General features: G+C 47.3%; 1 protein-coding gene across 1 annotated transcript in view; it reads right to left on the bottom strand.

Moving 5' to 3' along the window:
• The window catches only part of LOC137422715 (zinc finger protein 536), a 167,389-nt gene extending 150,586 nt beyond the window's left edge, over positions 1-16,803 (bottom strand). The window contains exon 1 of the mRNA XM_078772601.1: positions 16,725-16,803. The gene's annotated coding sequence lies outside the window, so the exon portion shown is untranslated. The remainder of the gene's footprint in view (positions 1-16,724) is intronic.
• Positions 16,804-21,423: the final 4,620 nt, after the last annotated feature.

The following is a 21,423-nucleotide window of genomic DNA, read 5'->3' on the forward strand; positions in this document are numbered from 1 at the left end:
GACTCTGGCTCCATGAAGCTCTGAATGTCCTCTCCCCCAAGCGCACACGAGTCACGCGACCACTCATGCCTAGCACCAGAATGAGAGACAATGCGACCGCTCACGCCCGGTACCAGAATGAGAGAGAGCCAAACAATGCTGCAACCGTCCGCCACGCAGCCAGTAACAGAGAGAGAGGGAGGAGGGACTCATCCTCCTTTTGCTCCTCAATGACATCACACTCGACCAATCCTGACATCCCATTACATAATCCCATGGCTCCTTAACCAGTCACAAAGCTCGGGGCGTGGTTTCTCCATTATGAGTCCTCAAGGTGGAGTCTCATCACCCTTTGGGAATGTTCGGCTGGGTGGGGTTTACTTGCCCAATGGAATGGGCGGTGTTTCTGTCAGGCTTTCCGTTGTTGGTGTAGCAATGGAGCCGAATGCATGGCTGGCCGAGTTTTTGTAAGAAAATTAGGGAAAAATCACAGGGGGCCAATTACACACTGGGGGTTATTAATCTTATACCCCAAGAACTAATTAACACAAAAGCCACACCCCTTATGGTGACATGCAAACAATCTCAACCTGAACGTTTACCCCTGCTTATGTACATTGAGGTATGCTTCTTCTTCGTGTCACACAGTCCATGCTAATTTACACAAAGCTGACTTCACTAAGGTATTTCATCCCGATCCCCCACAAACGTTACAATATACAGGGTTATTCAAAAATAAGTATACACTTTCAAAAATTTATTTTACAAGTACTACTTAACATGTGGTGATGTGCTTTATATAGACTGAAGGAGACATTTAAAAGTTGTTTTCACACCTTACAAGCTCTCGATATGACTCCCATGTGTCATGAAGCACTCATGGGAGTCATATTGAATCGTAATGAATGACTTTGTCACTGCCCTTCAGGGTTTGCAACTTGTAAGACAACTCCAACTTGTAAGGTTTCATGATTAGGCACTTCCGCAGTACACATCAAACTGTCTGTGGAATCTGTAGCTTATGACTTGCTCTGTTGACTGACTTTTTTGCACTGTGTTGGAATGTTTCCCAAATTCGCTGCACAGTCTCCTCTGAAGTTTTAGGGTGCCCGGTGTTCTTGCTCTTGCAGAGACAGCCTGTGCCTTCGAATTATTTGTACCAAGTCACAGATGTACCTCCTGGTTGGTGGGTTCTTTTATAACGTGTCTGAAAATGTCATTGCACACTTGTCACTCAATTTGTCTTGGTGAATTCCAGGATGCAGAAAGCTTTGTCCTGTTTGCTTGTAGGCAGCAAGGTAAAGGTTGAATCCCATAACAGCAAATGATGCACGACTTGTTAACAAGTGTCGCCTGCCACACAAACACATTGTCCCTGCTGCCTCATCAAATTAAGGGTTTCAATTTGTATTTAACCAACTAAGCATGGTCAAAAAAAATTTTTTTGTATACAACATCGAGGCTCGTGTAAGAGCTAACATCAACCACAAAAAAAACGGACACAAAAACATACAATAAAGGGAGCGGGAGACAAGGTGGGGGGAGAGAGGGAAGCACACATGTACAACAGCAGAGAACAGGGACATCGGGAGATCTGTGGGAGGGAGAGGGCTTTGGGGGAGGCATGGGAAGGGGGGGTGGGGGAGGGGGGGTGGGAAAGTATAAAACACATGGACACTGCTAGAACGTCCAGGAAAGAAAGAAGTCGGGATTTCCAAATAAAAAAAAGGGGATTTGGGGTGAATTAACGGGGGTAGAAATTAAACGATTTGGCAGCATGTCTCCTGACGAGCCCATAATAAGGGTGTAATCTGGATCGGCGGCTTTACTTTCATTTATTTGTGACCATAAATCTCGGTCTTCAAAGACCTAAGTGCCACAAAGGACTCCATCCTAGTTTGGAGGTTATGTGCGAGCATAATGTGTGCAGATGATGTCAGCATCATGTCGCATTTAAGGTGAGAGTTGCATTATATATATATATATTATATATATATATATATATATATATATATATATATATATATATATATATATATATATATATATATATATATATCTGGGTATGCTTACACATTGTGTAGGCAATAACAAACCGTGCTTTGTACGTAGGTACATAATAAATGGAAGCTATATGATTAAAGGCAAGCATCACTGACCTGCTGTGAGATATCAATTTCGGTTTTTTATTTATTTATTTATTTTACGGACGCATTTATGGTTTTTACATAAATTGTCATTGAAATGTTTATTTCACAGTTTGCAATTATAGAAATTACAATTTCCAAACGCTAGATATTGATTGAGGTTTTTATTTGTACGGATGACTTTACAGTTGTTTACATAAATTTTCATTTACCAACGCTTTTTCTTTTTTTCATTTAAGGACATTATTGTCACGTATATTTCACAGTTTACAGTTATTGAAATTACAATTTTCAAATGCTGGATATTTACTGAGGTTTTTTTTCTTTTTATGTATGTGTTTATGTTTTTTTACGTAAATTTTAATTTACGGATGCCTTCCGGCGGTTCTGTGATTTTCCTTGGTGTATCGGCTTCGATGTCTATTGGCACGCCAAATTTCAGCTTTCTACGATACCTGGAAGGCACCAAATATTAATATCAGTCAGTCAGTGGTGAGAGAGAGCTGTATCTATTATATTCAGTAGCATTGGCAGCAGGAAGATACAAGTGGCAGCACGATCAGATGCTGGTGGTGGTAGTGCAGATGGTGCAACAAGAGGTGTAGAGAGAGAGAGAGAGAGGTAGAGAGAGGTAGAGAGAGGTAGAGAGAGGTAGAGAGAGGTAGAGAGAGGTAGAGAGAGGTAGAGAGGGAGAGGGGGAGAGGGGCAGAGGGGGAGAGAGGGGGAGAGAGAGAGAGAGAGAGAGAGAGAGAGAGAAAGAGAGAGAGAGAGAGAGAGAGAGAGAGAGAGAGAGAGAGATATATATATATAGAGAGATAGAGAAGGATATCGATGGGGGAGAGGTGTTGTTTGTCAAAGAGGGCCAAGTGGTAATAGGTGGAAAGAAGAAGAGGTGGAAAGCAAGAGGGCTGTCAGATGCTTGATTGGCAGGTGGTGGCAAACCTAAAGCCACAATTGGTATTCCCAGATGAGATCTGTGTGACAAGGCTGTGGCCTGACATTGTCACCTGGTCAGGTGCGACAAGACAGGTCATCTTAAGGGAATTGTCTGCACCTTGGGAAGAGAACATGGAGGAGGTGCACGAGAGGAAGAGAAGAAAGTACAGTGAGCTGGAGGCAGAGTGTCGAGAGAAGGATTGGCGAGTTTCTTGTCAGCCATTTGAGGTGGGGTGCAGAGGGTATATTGTCAATTCGTTTTCTGCATTTATTGCTCTGCTTAGAGTGTGTGGGACAGAAAGAAGGAGGATGTGTGACAGAGTGGCTTGTAAGGTTGCCCGGAAAGGCTCATTTTGGATTCGGAGGAAGTTTAAGGAAGCACGTCGAATGGTGTAGGTTGAGGTTGTGGGTGGTGGTTCATTTCAGCTGAAAGGGGTAGTGACTGAGCACAGAAGAGAAATGGAGGTGTGAATGGTGTGTGTGTGTGTGTGTGTGTGTGTGTGTGTGTGTGTGTGTGTGTGTGTGTGTGTGTGTGTGTGTGTGTGTGTGTTGCAGGAGTGGGTATGTGTGTTGCAGGAGTGTGTGTGTGTTGCAGGAGTGGGTGTGGTTTTGCATGAATGTGTTTTTGTTTGAATGGTCCATGTTGTAAGGGTAGGTGGTCGGTTGGTTAGGTGTTTTTTTTGGTGTTTGAGTGAGTGCGTGAGGGGCTGTGGATTCTGGGAGTGGAGGCGGTTTTGTTGTTGTAGTCTGTGAACTCACTGGCTGGGGGTGGGGGTCTGTATGCATATGGGTGCAGCTGCTGCATGTGGAGGCGTATGTGCACCTGCTGGCCCACCTTAGCTGGCCGTATCGAGGTTGAAGGGCCGAAATGGGATGATGCTGAGGACCTCGACTGAGGATCTGGTCAGTGAGGCACACTTGTGACCAGGTGTGTTTTTAAATTATGTATATATATATATATGTGTTATATGACAAGTTTAAAGTAAGGAAAAATATATCATATAGAAAGAGGGGGTGGGGGGGGGGGGATTAATCTTAGTTGGTATTAAATTTTTCTTAAACAAAATGGATTCCAATTTTTAAAAACTACATCACATAACCTGAGATGTTATCTCTTCTACCAATCAGCAATTCCTCATAAAGTACCCCTGTCATAATGTATTCAGAACTTGAGTATTCCAGATATAAATGTATCAGGGGATGCTGGGGACAAACCTGTATTGTTATGTTAAACAAAGTCCCTGCACACAAAATAAAGATCCTTATACTGAAACATTAAGGATTTAGATTAAAATTCCAGTGCACTGTCGATCTTACAACTCCCATGGTGGGATAAAGAACCATCTGGCTTATTAGCACAACCACTCTAGCAGTGGTTTCTACTGGAATGAAAACGGTCTTCAAAAAGGGGGAGGGGGCAGGACACATGGCACTGCAGAAGTGCAGAGGAAGAAGAAAGATAAACATGGCAGTTTGAACATCTCTCACCTCTCCCCCTCCCACCCCCCACAACCCCCCCCCCCCCCCCCCATATAATCCATGAAGCTCCATATCTTCGGAAATGGTGCATTTGGCAACAGCACTGCGACAACAAGTGGAGTCTGTTACGTCATATTCACAAGATGTTTTCATCATCTCTTGAATATCTCGAAGAGCACTACACATTCCTTAGTTAAGGTATGGTCTGACACGATTGTGCAGAGGTAGAGCATTCTTCATTGAGATTTCTAGCCTTCATTTGTTTCCAGACTCAACAATAAACTGTCGGATTGGTGTTAATTTGCACAGGCCGTTGCACCACAAAGTGCGCCCTCAATGGGATGATGTGTACGCTGGCTGTCATACAAATGACATCTGCTAGCATTAGTTGGTGGGGAAAAATTGATCCCACTGCCTTTCTTTGAAGATTGGCCGAGTTATCGGCAGCACCCTGGACCAGTTACAAACCAAATCGATTGCTGGGAAGGCAACGACAAACAAGCCAGCGTAAGCATTGCGATGCTCTGTGAGCAGAGTATTGGGTATTGGTCAAAAGAGACAAAGAATAAGGTTAAAGGAGGAATAATTTTTGTTTTCTTCATTCATTTATCATTGACAGCTCATTATGGAGAACTAATGAGGCCAACAACTTCAAGACAGTTACAAATCGGTGGGAAAAAGCATATTTCTTATTTTTACATCCAAGTGTTAAAGCTTATGCTATAGAGACATCATTGATAGTGATTGTGAGGGTAATGCACTATTTATCCAGAAAATAATACGTGCATATAGTTACGTTTAAAAAGTTGAAATGTAGTTTTGAAACGGATATACTACCCTACCCAAAGTCACAGGACATCCTTTTCCAGTTTTATTATAGCCCACATGCATGTACTCATTTTCATACCATACATACGCTGACAGGATGGCCTAGTGGTATGCACACCACCTCTGGGCTGTCTAGCCTGGGTTTGAATCTCGACCTAGCTATAAACTGTCAGTTTGGTCTTTCACGGGCAGGGAGATTCATCAATGTGTGTGCCGTCCCTCTGATGGATGTTAAAGTGGGAGTCCCGTCTGCCAGCATGGGTTGGTGGACGTGAAAGATACCATGGTGTCCTTCTTCAAAAAGAATAGGCGAGTATCGCTGGCACCATGGTCAAATTCCAAATTTCTGTCCTAACTAGGTGAATGTCAGCCTTGGCCAGACCGCTCCGTGAAAGACTTGAGCCAAGCTTCCCATGGGCCGACCCCACAAGATGGGATAAAGTTTGCCGTTAAAGAGTAACAACACCAACAACAATAACAACAACAACATATCATTAACAGATATATCACAAATATAAGGCAAGATTGTTGTCGTTCACTTTCTCAGCGTGGTGTTCCAGAGGAAGGGGTTAATGGAGTTCCAATGAGGAATTTTAATCACCTTGCTGCTACCAGAGAATGGGAACCCCCATCTGGGTGACTTCAAAAGTGTTAGCCAAATCAACCACAGGGAATGTCATCATGAAGTGGAAGGTGACAGGCAACACCAACCCAACCATCGATATGACAAGACACTAAAATAGAGAAGATAATGATGTGAAGAATAGTTTGATGGAAGAGTTCTCCAGGTTGTCACAAATGTCTTCAGAGTCAATAGGATGTAGGAAACGCACCAGTATACAGTTTATATAGCCTGAGATTCTATGGAATACTGTAGACGAGCAACCGCACACAACCATTTCATCAATGTGCTCAATGCGCGTAGCCACAAAGGCCCTCAGAAAGTGGCATCAGGTTTGTTCGAGACACGAGTCTAGCGGATGCAGGAATGGAGGATAATCCCATCTCCAACATATCAAAAAAATAACTGGGATAGATATTAGAAGGTCATCCCAAACGGGTGATTATTGCACGGGGGTTCAAGATTATTTAATATCTGCAAAACGAAGCCTGTTGTGCATTGCCAATGAAATTGCAAGGAACAAGAGTTTTGGTGGGTTTAATCTTGGGTTTAATCTCCACATGAGAGAATTCCACATAGCTATTTGGGCGGTGTATAAGCTAAGAGATCGCTGTCTCCATCGATCTTGCCAAGGCCGTAACACCTATCAGCTCAAAATCCTTTTAACTGTTGACTTGGTCGTTTTTACAATGAAGGAAACACGTATCGGGAGTACATACGACATAGCGATTGTGAATGTGACAGCTCTGAGGCGTCTTTCGCGTCGCATCGCAGTGACGGCGAGCACAAACATGGCGGCTGTAAGATTTAAATCTGGCTTCAAGCCCCCTCACCACCCAAAATCTATTCCAGCGAATCTATTCCAGCAAGTAACAAATGGACAAACAGACAGGGGTGAAAACAGCCTCCATCCACCTTTGGTGGCGGAGGTAACGAAATCAGGATGAAGGTCCCAATGAAAATCCGCCTCATCGCGGCTTCATTTAAACCGTCGAATCCTTCCGATGTATCACTCCGCCTCGCCCCGGCTTTACGCTGCGGTCACGATTTTCACGTTTTGGGTGACCTTGAGCTTGACCTTGGGCCTAGAGAGTTAAAAATTGGGCACAGTCTATTCCAGGGCAAGGCAAATATGTGTGTAAAGTATGGCGATGCTATGTGCAACGATGTAGATGTAGTACTGTGTACAAACAGACAGATAGACAGACAAACAGACAGACAGAGAAACCAACCAACCAACATACTTGCCGGAATCTTTTCCGGCAAGTAACAAACAGACAAACAAACAGACAAACAAACAGACAAACAAACGGACAAACAAACAGACAAACAAACGGACTCAAATGCAATACCCTCTCCTCTGGCAAGGGTAAAAAAATGAAACAAAATCCATGGCAGTTAACAGCTAAGAAAGGAGTTGACTCCGTGAAAAACTTTTTGAGATGATTGAATGTGTCACAAGTCAGCTTTGAAACGTGAGAAGTTCCAAGAAAGACAAAAGCAGCTTGTGACATTGAACAGTCCATCTTTGAAAATGTGAACCGAAAATGAAGGAACGACAACGGATTTTTTGCACGTCTTGACGAAGAGTGACGTTAATACATTTACCTAAGGTTCCTGGATGTCATGTTCCTGGGAGAAAGGCGATTTGTGTACCTTGAGAACAAATCGACAGACGGATATATTTTTCTAATATAAGAGGAGCAAAAGGTCAATTAATCAGCAAAGCCAAATGAACGGCAAAAAGAAATAGAAAAAGAAAATGCACTTTAGATAAGTAATTACTGTAATGTAAATGAGGAACAGTAATAGGCCATTTAAAACCTGGTTGTCTTTTTCTCCCAACTTTATCAGAAATTTATGAGACAGAGTGGCTTTGAGAGGAATGATGTGATAGCTCGACATCGGTGCGCGTGTGAGTACTCATGAGATTCGATTGGATACTGGGAGCGCAATGATGGATTCCATAACCTTACTTAGAACTGTCAGAAAAAGCAACGAGATGTTAATTAACAACACTGGCTTTGTCTCACATTAAAATGGGGATTACATTTGCCATTTCACATTTGTATGGGACGTGTGCGGATTTGTTTCCAATGGAAAAAAGTCAGGGATGCGAATTCTTTGCCAAATTCTCACCAATGACGCAATATCTGCGAGCAGACTGCTTTTGTGCACCACTCTCTTTTCACTCCATACAGTCATCCTCCTCACCTGCTGATTATACTCACAAGGCTACACTAAACGTAACAATAACGAAAAAAGGAGAGCAATTGAAAGTCACGACACCGCTAACCTTCTACGACAAAAATAATAACAACTTTGTAATTGTAGGTTACCCCGTTTCACTCCTCTTGAGTGTAGGACTTTGAGTGGAATGTAATGAATGACATGAAAGTGAGCCATGTATCTCTGACAACTGTAAATACCACAAGGGTGAGGCCTCCAACCAGCTGGTGGTTGTTCAAAAACATGGGCATTTCATACAAGGATTTAAATAACACATGAAATGTAAATTATATAAATACAGTGGGATACAGGTGTGTACATGCAATCATAGCCCTAGTACAGGTTAACTCGGACACTAAATGGTCATGGATCCACCATTGGCGCCATAGAGGCTGGCTGTATAACCTCAACACCCAGTACCCCATCCTCATCCCCAACACACACACACACACACACACACACACACACACACACACACACACACACACACACACACACACACACACACACACACATACACACACACACGTAAGTCCCTGTTCCACCTCCTGAAACCCATCCACATTTGGAGATAGCAGCTATCAGCAGCAACTTGCATGCACACACACACACACACACACACACACACACACACACACACACACACACACACACACACACACACACACACACACACACGTACGTCCCTGTTCCACCTCCTGAAACCCATCCACATTTGGAGATAGCAGCTATCAGCAGCAACTTGCATGCACACACACACACACACACACACACACACACACACACACACACACGTAAGTCCCTGTTCCACCTCCTGAAACCCATCCACATTTGGAGATAGCAGCTATCAGCAGCAACTTGCATGCACACACACACACACACACACACACACACACACACACACACACACACACACACACACACACACACACACACACACACGTAAGTCCCTGTTCCACCTCCTGAAACCCATCCACATTTGGAGATAGCAGCTATCAGCAGCAACTTGCATGCACAGTCACACACACGCACGCAGACACACACACACACACACACACACACACACACACACACACACACACACACACACACACACACACGCAGGTGAATGTTGGGAGGGCTCCGTTCCACCTTCTGAAACCCACATATGGAGATAACAACCAGCGACACACACTTTTGATCAAACTGTTACATTTACCCCCCACACTGTCCCTATAAAAGTCAAAAAACCTAGCAAGCAATGATTCCACCCCCCACTCCCAAACTGTAGGGAAAATTCAAACCAAAACCTAAAGCAAATGCCATGATCATTATTCCAGAAACAAAACACACATAATGGGACCAACAGTGGCTTTTTCACAATTCTACTTCACCATTAAATATGCAGTTTAAGATTAAAAATACTCACACATTATAAATTATCAAAAGAATGACTGAAGTAGGAATAAAGAGGATTTCCCCTCGTTTTGTTTGTCTGTGAAGAAGAACGACACATTCACGTACTGGCAAACTGCACTGACGTATGTGCACATGTCCATGAATTTTTATGTTATTACGATCGGCCGTAATCATATCAGTGACCTGTCAGAATAAAATGAACAACCCTGACTATAAACATGCAAGCTATATATTTACCTAAGGTGGATGGAGGTGGATTTCACCTCTGTCTGTTTGTTTGTTTGTCTGTCTGTCTGCAGTGAGTGGGATAGCTCCAAAAGTTACGGACAGATGTTACAAATGGACGTTTTGTTTTGGATGTTTTGTTTTTGGATTTTGTCAATGGATGTTTTGGGCAGATGTCCAAAAGTTACGGACGATGTGACGAGGACGAAATGATTCGTTTTTGGTGAAGATCCGGATCCGGATCTGGACCTGGGAATTTGAAAGAGGTTCTTCACCATTGAGAGATAGAGCAAGAAAGGATATATAGCATATTTCAAAAAGTTGTGGATGACATGACAAACTTTGGTGGATAAGTTGGTTCGGTGACAAGAACCCAATTTGATTTTGCTTCAGGTCCGAATCCAGATCCGGCCTATCATTGGGATACAAAACGTAAACTGTTCAGCCTGGTGGAGGTGTGCTCTCTACCGAGTGTTGTTCTAGTTTAAGAATCTGTGATACAAACACATTTTATGGACTACATATATTTGCATCTGGTAGTCTGTACTTTGGCATCATACAGTGATTGCTGGTGTACAATAAACTTTCTTAATGATGTTGATGTTGTTGTTTTTCTTTATTAGGTTTACTCTCCATGAAATGGAGAGTAACCTATTATTACTGCTAATTTTTATTATTATTATTATTCTGTGTGTATTTGTGTGTATATTCCGTGTGTTCTGTGTGTATTCTGTGTGTATTTGTGTGTGTGTGTGTGTGTGTGTGTATTTGTGTGTGTGTGTGTGTGTGTGTGTGTGTGTGTGTGTGTGTGTGTGTGTGTGTGTGTGTCGGGGTTGTATCAAAGGGGGTTGTGTCAAAGCATGTCCAATGTTAGGGGGGTTGTATCAAAAGTGGGGTTGTATCAAAAGTGGGTGCGAGTAAACTGGTCATCACTGCCAGCAGTTTTAAAGTGGCAGTTCTAGTTTTGTTTGTTTTTTTGAATACAAGAACGAGGCTCGTGTGAGAGCTAACATCAATCACAAAAAAAAAAAACTTTCGAGACTTTTCGAGTTGACTTCTTCATTTCGAGAATGTCTAAGCTGTCCTTCGCCATCAGCTTGGTTGTGTCCGCTTTGGGTTCTGCGGTGGCTTTGGAGTCCAATTGAGGACTGGGACATGCATTCCACAGGTGCGGCATTGTAGGTTGTGCTGGTAGCAAGTGGCCTGGGTAGTAGCTCGGTCCTTCCATCATCACTTGAAATGACGCAGTTTGTATAAAAATTTCACAAAGTGAAGAGTCCCGGCTGTCATTTGGCTTCTCCAGGTGTCAGCTGAGAGCTGATCACAGGTGTCACAATTTGTAATCACAATGACACCGTTATGGCTCTTCTTGAGGGTGTCCATATAATGTTTATGACCACCCAGATTTGGTTTACCTTGAGTCAGCTTACCATACAAAATTTGCTTGGGAACGCCTTGGTCATCCATACAAAGGACATGACCAGCCAATCACAGCTGTATCCTATCTAAAATATCTTCCGTGACGACGGCCCTAGTAACTCATTGTTGGTGTGTTAGTCCTGCCATCGTATCTTCATGATGGATCGAAGATGACATTGGTGAAATTTCTCCAGGGTCTTGATATGGAATTGGTTGCCCCATACAGTAGGGCAGTCAGGATAATGACCTTGTCGACCTTGATTTCTTTTTTGTCCAGTTTAATGTCATATTGTTTCCACACTCAGGCATATAGACTTCCGTATGCAGAGCTGTCATTCTTGATGCTGACATGAATCACTTCAACGACCATGGCCTTGTTAGAAAGCACACTTCCAAAATAGGGGAATTTATTGACAACACAGACAGTCATAAATGGCATCAACTTTAACATTGTGTGTTTCAAACGGTTTTCCAGGTGCTGGTTGGTACATGATGTGTCTTTGAAATGCTGATCTGCAGACAGTAATTTCTAAAGGCTTCTGAAGATTTGTTGGTGATAGCCTGGATATCCTCATTTGTGTGTGCAACCAATGCACAGTCGTCTGTGTACAGGAGCTCTCTATTCAGTGACTTCGGTTGGGGCACGCAGTCTTGACAAGTTTGAATAGTTCCCCAGATCTGAACCTGATGCTCACACCTGGTGGCAGGTCCTCTCTATTGCTTCATCAAGCATGACTGTAAATAATTGGCTGAAGATTGTTGGTGCTCTACTGGTAGTCACTACTGGGAGTCACTTCAAATCCACTTGATATCTTACTGATGGTGTAGATACGCCCTATCATCCCATACTAAAATAAACTCTTTTCCCTATACCAGCAAGGTATTTCACAGTACAGAACACATTTAATGCAAGAAAATGGTTCCTCCTGCCATATGCCCCGAACCACCTCTGCCTGGAAGAGGCAGAGTGGGTTGCAGCTATTTGCCTGGGAACCATGGAGTCCTGACATAAACGCCATCGAACACATCTGGCAACATGGATCGGGAGCTGTGGAAAAGCCGACCTCTGCCAAATAATACGCAACAAAATATACTCCGCATTTGGTGAAATCTTGTTCAGGCCATCATGCAGAATATCATTCAATCGATGTGTCAACAGGTTCAAGCGCTGCACGATGCCAAAAGATATGCTACAATCAGGAGATTTCATTTTATTTCTGCAGGGTACTTTATGCATTATAAATAGAATGCATGAACAAATCTTCAAATCCAACATGGAATTTACAAACACCTAAGGTGCCTCCTGAGCCAACACCTTGGAGGATCATCATAAACGAGTTACATCGGTGCCATACGCAAGCCCAGGAGGGAGCATGAGTTACCGGTGTCTGAAACCCTCCACACAGCCTTTCAGGGTTAAATATTTGATCACCGAAAAAAATCAGGGGCAGATCCAGAATTTTTTCAAGATGCACCCGTCTTGCTGCCCCAACCCCCTCCCTCGCCCCTAACCACCACCCACTGATACGTTCAGTTCAATCACAAGAATTATGCATGGTATTCCACACATGAAAAATAATATACAACAACAACAAGAGTACAATGTTTTAAGATCAAATTATGAAGATAGTGAGATGAAATTTTGCAAATACACAAACAATTATTGTAGTTTATGCAAAGGATGCAGTAAAATATGCAACAGTACAGTAGACATGAGCAATGTCTAATCTGTCAAAACGTTCATCAGCTGCATTCCTCTGTCATGTCTCTTCTGACTTGGTAACTTGAAAATGCAGGAATGTGGTGAACTAGAACAGATAATTGCTTTCTCGCTCCTTAAGAACAGAAGACATCGTCTCCTTATAAAAACCGTGACACACACACACACACACACACACACACACACACACACACACACACACACACGGAAGTGGATACTTTAAGACCTGGGGGGGGGGGGCTCCGTTCCACCATCCAAAACTCGCATATGGAGATAACAAGCAATGACACACACACATTTGGAATGGCTAAGAAGAGGTCAGCTAAACTGGGATGGAGAATGAATCATAATAAATGCCCAAGACTGAGTCAATCGGACAAGTGTCGGTTCTGTTAGATAGAAACAGAAAGTACGAGCCGTCTCCGATGAGGATGCAAAAACCTCATGTCAGAGCAGCTGTACACACAAAGGCACAACAAGGTATGTAGAGTAATCCACTGGCATATCTGCATCAATTTCATATCTGCCCTTGGAGGACTCGTTTCCGCATTCTGAAACCCACATATGCAGTATGTGTGTGTGTTTCTTGATAATAAATCGATGCGATTTGGGATTCAGGGTTGGATTTTATAGAAAATGGCCTTCCAGTATCAGAATTTATGAATCCCTCCACATCACCCTGACGCCCAATTTTTGCAGCTCCCCACTTTTCATTTTCTAGATCAAAGACTCATCCTAATCTAGCAACACATTTATGATGTCATAGTAACCTTACACTAACATAACCATAAATATATGCATCAGGGCATTTCAAGAATGGCAGCAGCATCGATGTGTTTACCTTAATCTTCCCAGGTATTTACAGAAGTTACGGAGACGCCGAGAACATATTAAGGCAACAGTTTCAATTCTTGAGAAATAAAGAATAGACAATTCAAATATGCAAAATATAAACCAAAGGAAATTACAAGTGTTCAGGTTCACTGAAAGAGAAACACACAGAAGAAAGCAGAGCATCAAAGGGATTCCACGGGGGCGTCCAAACCATCACAACATCTCCACCGGAGCGGCAGGACGTCTGGATCGGAGTCGCTGATCTTATGATTGGCACCACGAATGGCACAAACTCTACCCCAGCTTCCCCCAGCAATATAGCGGAATCCCAATCCCGCTAAATGAGCTGACCTACCGGGTTAGCTGGATTCCTCCGCAACATGGTCTGCAATTGCTTAGGGAAACGCCAAATTAGTTCCCGGCACTTGCACACCTTCACCTTGACAACTTTTCAAGGTATTTAAAGGGGATTTGCTTAGTGAATGAAACTTTATTTATTTTAAAAGTTGGAGGGGTGGGAGACGGGGTGGATGCACCCTAATGTACCCTCGAGGGGCACCCAGGGTATGAAGGATTTGGGGGCTGCACCTCATGCATTGTCGGAGAGGAGGGAAACCAGGGCATGAATATTTGGGGGCTGCACCTCATGCATTGTCTGAGAGGGGGGCAACCAGGGCATGAATATTTGGGGGCTGCACCTCATGCATTGTCGGAGAGGAGGGAAACCAGGGCATGAATATTTGGGGGCTGCACCTCATGCATTGTCGGAGAGGGGGGCAACCAGGGCATGAATATTTGGGGGCTGCACCTCATGCATTGTCGGAGAGGAGGGAAACCAGGGCATGAATATTTGGGGGCTGCACCTCATGCATTGTCGGAGAGGAGGGAAACCAGGGCATGAATATTTGGGGGCTGCACCTCATGCATTGTTGGAGAGGGGGGCAACCAGGGCATGAAGATTTGGGGGCTGCACCTCATGCATTGTCGGAGAGGGGGCAACCAGGGTATGAATATTTGGGGGCTGCACCTCATGCATTGTCGGAGAGGAGGGAAACCAGGGCATGAATATTTGGGGGCTGCACCTCATGCATTGTCGGAGAGGAGGGAAACCAGGGCATGAATATTTGTGGGCTGCACCTCATGCATTTTCGGAGAGTGGGGCAACCAGGGCATGATTTGGGGGCTGCACCTCATGCATTGTTGGAGAGGGGGGCAACCAGGGCATGAAGATTTGGGGGCCGCACCTCATGCATTGTCGGAGAGGGGGGCAACCAGGGCATGAAGATTTGGGACCTTATGAGTGGGGAAACCTAGAGCGTGTGGGATGGGAAGCAGAGTGGGGGATCCCATGCACCGTCAGGGGGTGGGGTAACAAATAGGGGGGTGGGGGGGTAGGGGAGCGGTCATGGCCATGCCGTGAGCAGAGTGGACGCGACGTGCCCGACATCACTGTAATTTACATATAGATGATGGTGTGTGCACTGACAGCCCGGCAAACGTTGATTTTATGCAGTTGTTGTGCACATAATTGGCCTGAATATTACATCATTATACATGGAATGAGGATTTCGAAATCATTTGAACCGTTTCAGACGCAGATTCCCGAGCTTGTAACGATATGACGATGGAAGATGGTTGAAGACGTGGAATTTACTCACTTGGAATGCTTCCCCCACGATGGCTTTTCTCTCTAGGTTTTCTTATAGGGGATATCTGCAGCGCTATACGACCACCAGCACGTTAAACACTCCGGTATCGCTTTACGCGGGATCTAAAGTAGACCGACTCCCTGAAACTTTTGCAAGGCGCGCAAATGACGTCATATATAGGCGCATTAGATCATTCCTAATTAAAGGCATTTTCGGAAATCTTTCCCCTCCGTTTAAAGCAAAAAGCTGCGATCCTGGAGAGTGCATGAAACACAGCGATAGGAAAGCGCCCCCGCAGCTTTCCGGCCCCTCCAGGGCCCCCCGGCACCACAATGGCACATTGTGTTTGATACCATATTACACTTGTGCGCCTGACGTCACACGGCTCGCGCAAGCCATCTGCGAGCTCGGACCCCCCAGACGGGGAAGCGGAAGGGTGCACGCGTGCATCTGAACCCCTCTATCGGAGAGGAGGTACAAAGCGTGCACTCGGCGCGCTCGGGGAACCTGGGCCGTAGGGGTGCACACTAACGCCTGATCGACACCACTCGGGGAAGATACACGTGTGCGCTTGAAGCACGCACTCGCTGGAGGGTGCACGTGCGCGATCAAACCCCGTACTTCGGCAGGGGGGCGGGGGGGGGGTCGCACGCACATGGTTTGACCCCACGCTTTGATGGGGGGAGAGGGTGCACGCGCGCACTCGGACCCTACGCTCGGTGGGAGGGGTGGGAATCCACGTGCGTGTTTGGACCCCCAAATCTGAGGGTGGTGTGAACGTGCACGAACCTGTACTTTTTAGTGTTTTTCCCCTCTCCGAAAACTTGTAGCTAATGGTCAGCATGGCGGGGAGGGGCGCGAGTGAAGCTGAACGCGATGGATGGCGGAGCAGAGTCTGGGACGACCCGGGACGCGCCGCGCCCTCGTCTCGGACAGCGAGCGCACCAGAGCCGGCGATCTCATACTCATAGGGCAGAGCGGGCAGCGCGGGCAGAGCGGGGCTCCGAAAGGCCAGCGGCGACAATGGCCACGCTGTGCCCCGGGGACGCGCTCCCGGCCCGGCTTCCTCTTTCTCGCGTTCCGCGCCATCGACACATCGCGGGGAACCCTTCGGCCCCCGATTACCCTCGATAAACTAGGCACAGAAAGAGCGCGCCGCCAGACAAGTCTGAACCGCGCCGAGGCAAAAGTTGCTCCGTCGGGGCAGTGGCGCCGTGATCGTGTGGCCGGCGGAACGTGATCAGGTGGCGGCGTCTTACCTGCAGAGCGCGAAACTTGGAGCGACTTGGGCGGGTGGGAACGCGCAGCGCGAGGACAGATAGCGCCGGGGAATGAATAATGAAATACGGCCGCATGATTGACTTTCTCAAAGCGGGCGGAGGCGGGGGTGGTCCCTACGTCAGAGCGGCGTTCCCGACTCTCTCCCGGGTCCCTCGGAAGGACGTCCTCGGTCGGAACCCCCGCAGGAAATCGCCGCGCACGCCCCCGAGCCTCGGCCTCGAGTCCGGCGCGGGAATCGCGAGCGAAGCGACCCTTGGTTGCCGGCTCGCCCGCGTCCCCCCTGCTCCCTCCGCCATATGCGCTCATCCACTAAATGCTTTTGTCTTTGAACCGGCAATAAGAGCACGAGAACACGTCCCGCCGCGATCCCGTATTACACCGAGTGCGCGCGTTCCGAGCTCGCTTCCCCGCTGCGCGGCTGCGCGTTCCCACATCCCGGCAGCGCTCGAAACGAGGCTGCCGGCTGCGGGGAGAGATATTGCTTTGGAAGCAGCCGCGGCGTCCCCTGCGGTTCCCATTCATTTGGCGGCGGCGGCAGCACGTGTAACGCGAAGGTTTATTGCACATTACACGCTAAACGGGACAGGTAACAAGGAGCGCCTCCGAATCGCGTACTTCACCTAAATACCGGTAACCTCCATGGAAAGAGCCGGTACCGGCTACCCATTCATTCGCGCTCCTTTTTAATCGCGCAAGATCGCTCATGTCACGTTCGAAGACCTTTCCCATTCATGCTTCTCCCAGATGAGTTGCAAGTTTGCTACTGTTCTTATTTTCATTACAAATCTCGATTATCTCCGGTTATATCATTTACTTAATTGTTATTCGACGCCATTTAAACGTCTTGCTCCCTTCGCTCACCACTCACCAGTTATTTCGCGTAGCTCCTCCCCCGTCACGTGTAGCTCCTCCCCAGTCACGCGTAGCTCCTCCCCCGTCCCCCCGGCACGCTCCTCCCCCTCTCCAGTTCATTCGAGCGTTACATGATGTCACCTAACTGATGGACAAAGTGCAAAGTTGTCGCATTTCCGTGCGAAGAGCAAACGAGGTGGTCCGACTCTTCCGCACCTGATGACGGCAGCGCGGGTTAAATGGTGGAAACGTTTCATCGCGACGGAGAACTTTGTGCGGAGTTTCGAATCGGTTCCCGCGAACCGTCGCTCGTCTTCGGGAGGAAACTTTGTGTCCACTTCGCCGTCATTTGCTAGAAATATTGTTCGTGCGCCCGGCAATCTTTAACGTCATGGGGGGCTAGGGGGGCTTGGACGTTTAAACCGCGGGAGCAAACAAGTGAGCGTTTCTGCATCTGCAGCCATTTCTATGTTTGCGAGCGGGTGTTGTGATTTATTCTGCTAATAATGCGGAGGGAAATTAAAGCGGTGCTTAAGAAAGCTTTCCGTGACGCTCCCATTTTTCACGCGATCATTTCGCTGCGCGCGGCTCGTTGTTTGCGGACGCCTTCGGAGCCCCCCTGCCCCCCACCGTATACTACGCCCATACCGCACCTCGCCCCCCAGCCCAGCACTGGACGGCTTCGGAGGTCCCCCTGCCCCCCACCGTCTACTACCCCCATACCGCACCTCGCCCCCCAGCCCAGCAGTGCACGGCTTTGGAGGCCCCCCTGCCCCCCACCGTCTACTACCCCTATACCGCACCTCGCCCCTCAGGCCAGCACTGTATGGCTTTGGAGCCCCCCCCCCTGCTCCCACCGTCGACTACCCCCATACCGCACCTCGCCCTCCAGTCCAGCACTGGACGGCTTCGGAGCCCCCCTGCCCCCCACAGTCTACTACCCCTATACCGCACCTCGCCCCCCAGCCCAGCACTGGACGGCTTTGGAGGCCCTCCCTGCCCCCCACCATCTACTACCCCTATACCGCACCTCGCCCTCCAGCCCAGCACTGTACGGTTTCGGAGCCCCCCTGCCCCCAACGTCTACTACCCCCATACCGCAACTCGCCCCCCAGTCCAGCACTGGACGGCTTCGGAGCCCCCCTGCCCCCCACCGTCTACTACCCCTATACCACACCTCGCCCCCCAGCCCAGCACGAAACGACTTCGGAGCCCCCGTGCCCCCCACCATGTACTACCCCTATACCGCACCTCGCCCCCCCAGTCCAGCACTGGACGGCTTTGGAGGCCCCCCCTGCCCCCGCCGTCTACTACCCCCATACTGCACCTCGCCCCCCAGCCCAGCACTAAACGGCTTTGGAGCCCCCCTTCCCCCCACTGTGTACTACCCCTATACCGCACCTCGCCCCCCAGTCCAGCACTAGACGGCTTCGGAGGCCCCCTTGCCCCCCATCGTCTACTACACCCATACCGCACCTCGCCCCCCAGCCCAGCACTGGACGGCTTCGGAGCCCCCTCTGCCCCCCACCGTGTACTACCCCTATACCGCACCTCGCCCCCCAGCCCAGCATTGTACGGCTTCGGAGGCCCCCCTGCCCCCCACCGTCTACCCCTACACCGCACCTCGCCCCCCAGCCCAGCACTGGAGGCCTTGAGCCGATGCCCAATTTATTGACGTTGGACTCTCGAGTGTATATCCAATGCTAATCACAAGGCAACAAGGGAAGGTATTTGAGACCGCACCGGGTACTTACTGTCCTATATGGCGCTATATGGCCGTTATCGAGACCGTAAAGGGTTTGTCCGTTCCGTTCACCCCCGAAGAACCATGGGTGACGTTCTTGAGATTGTGGGAACACCCCCTCCCCCTCTCCCAGTAAGCGGACGAGGGTTCACCTGGATTGCTGCTCTCGGGGTCGAAAACGCTGTTCGTGGAATAAATTGTGCGGAATAGGATATTCCAGGGGGTTGCGTTGCTGGGGAGAGAGAAGGAAATGGGAATTACAAAGTCAAATCTATCGTCGTCAGCAGCGAGTACATTCATTGCCTGTCAAATCGTGGAATGTGAAATCACAGCTTTTAATGGGAAAGTTACATAAACACAACCGGATAGATCACTCCAATATCTTGTAATTCGCAAGTTGTTCGTTTTGATATGGAGCAGACAACCCGACGGAATGATACAAAGGAAACGATTAAAATTGCAACACCAGTTGTGTCCTGTGCAATGATTGTCTGTCAATGACAAGAGAAATGGACCAACTCTACCAACTACCAACTTACTACATCCCCATGCTGGTCTCAGCAGTCAGCACTGAAGTGTATGCAAATTTCCTGTCAATCGGACCAACGGTTGCAGAGAAAATCATATTTATTATGTGCGGACAAACAAACAGACCGACAAACACACAAAGAGACAGACAAACAAACAGATGAAAAATCACTCAGAGAGCGACACTTGGCAAAACAGATCAAAGTGGAATGGCACTCAGTGGAGCATCCTTTTAACCTCAAAAATAGTTGTTGGTTGAATTCAGTTAACTGATATGTAAATCCCATTCAAATTTCAAGTTTGACTAACTTCCCTGCAAATGTCTGCTGCTCTTCTTCTGCATCAATCGGTTCTTCTGATCATGTGCTTGTTAAAGTGGAGATCTCTCTGGCCATTCTCAGAAAGCCTCCTCAGCGCCGACGAGTCTGGCATTTCACTCAGGCCGACTGGCATGGTCTGCAAGCAGCCATCAATCATCTGGACTGGTCTTCCATCTCTACTGCCTCTGACATCAATTCTTCCAAAGCAAACTGCTCTCTCTCATGCACAGATTTATCCCATCTCGTCATCAGTTGTCTTACCCTTCCTCCCGTCCATGGTACACTGAATCTTGTGGTGAGGCAGTTGCCCTGAAACAACTTGCCTTTGCCTCTTGGAAGGCAAATCCAACTGAAGGCAATCTCAGTTCCTTCCACCAAGCTCGAAATAAGTGTGTGTCTACCCTCAGGAGTGCCAGGAAGCACTATCTCTCCACACTCAAGATTGAACTCTCAAACCTGTCTCCTTCCTCCAAATCCTGGTGGCGTCCGGTCAAATCCGTTTCTGGTGTTTGTTCCCCCTCCATCCCCTCCCTTACCTCAAATGGCTACACAGTTGACACCGCACGTGACAAAGCCGAATGCCTCAACTCTGTGTTTGCCTCAAAATCTTGTGTCCCAAACCCATCTCTCTCTGTTCCCACCTTTCCCAGTCGAACCCAACTGCTCCTGGACTCTGTGTCCTTCTCTCCTGACAAGGTGGAGAAGTTTTTATCAAACCTCGACTCTGATTCTGCAACTGGACCAGATGGCATCAGCCCACGGGTCCTAAAATCCTGCTCTGCCGCTCTATCTCACCCTCTCTCTGTTCTTTCACCCTCTCTTTTGCTCAAGGTCATCTGCCAGCATCTTGGAAATCAGCAAACATTACCGCTTTACACAAAAAAGGTGCAAAAACAGATCCTTGCAACTACAGACCAATCAGCCTGCTTCCAATTATCAGCAAAGTCATGCATTCCATCATTGCTTCGGATATCAAATCCTTCCTCTTCTCCAATGGCTTGATCTCTGATCATCAATTTGGATTCAGACCAGGTCATTCTACTCTGGACATGTTGCTTCTGCTGTCTCAACAATGGATGGAGGTCCTCAATGCCAAACAGGAAATCAGAGCTGTCTCACTTGACATATCACGTGCCTTCGATACGGTCTGGCACCCAGCTCTGCTCACCAAACTCTCCTCCTATGGTATTCATGGAAATCTCCACTCATGGCTTGCGGACTTCCTCTCTGGTC

This window comes from Myxine glutinosa, chromosome 2 (genome assembly GCF_964187855.1).
Source record: "Myxine glutinosa chromosome 2, kmMyxGlut1.1, whole genome shotgun sequence".
Classification (NCBI taxonomy): Eukaryota; Metazoa; Chordata; class Myxini; order Myxiniformes; family Myxinidae; genus Myxine; species Myxine glutinosa.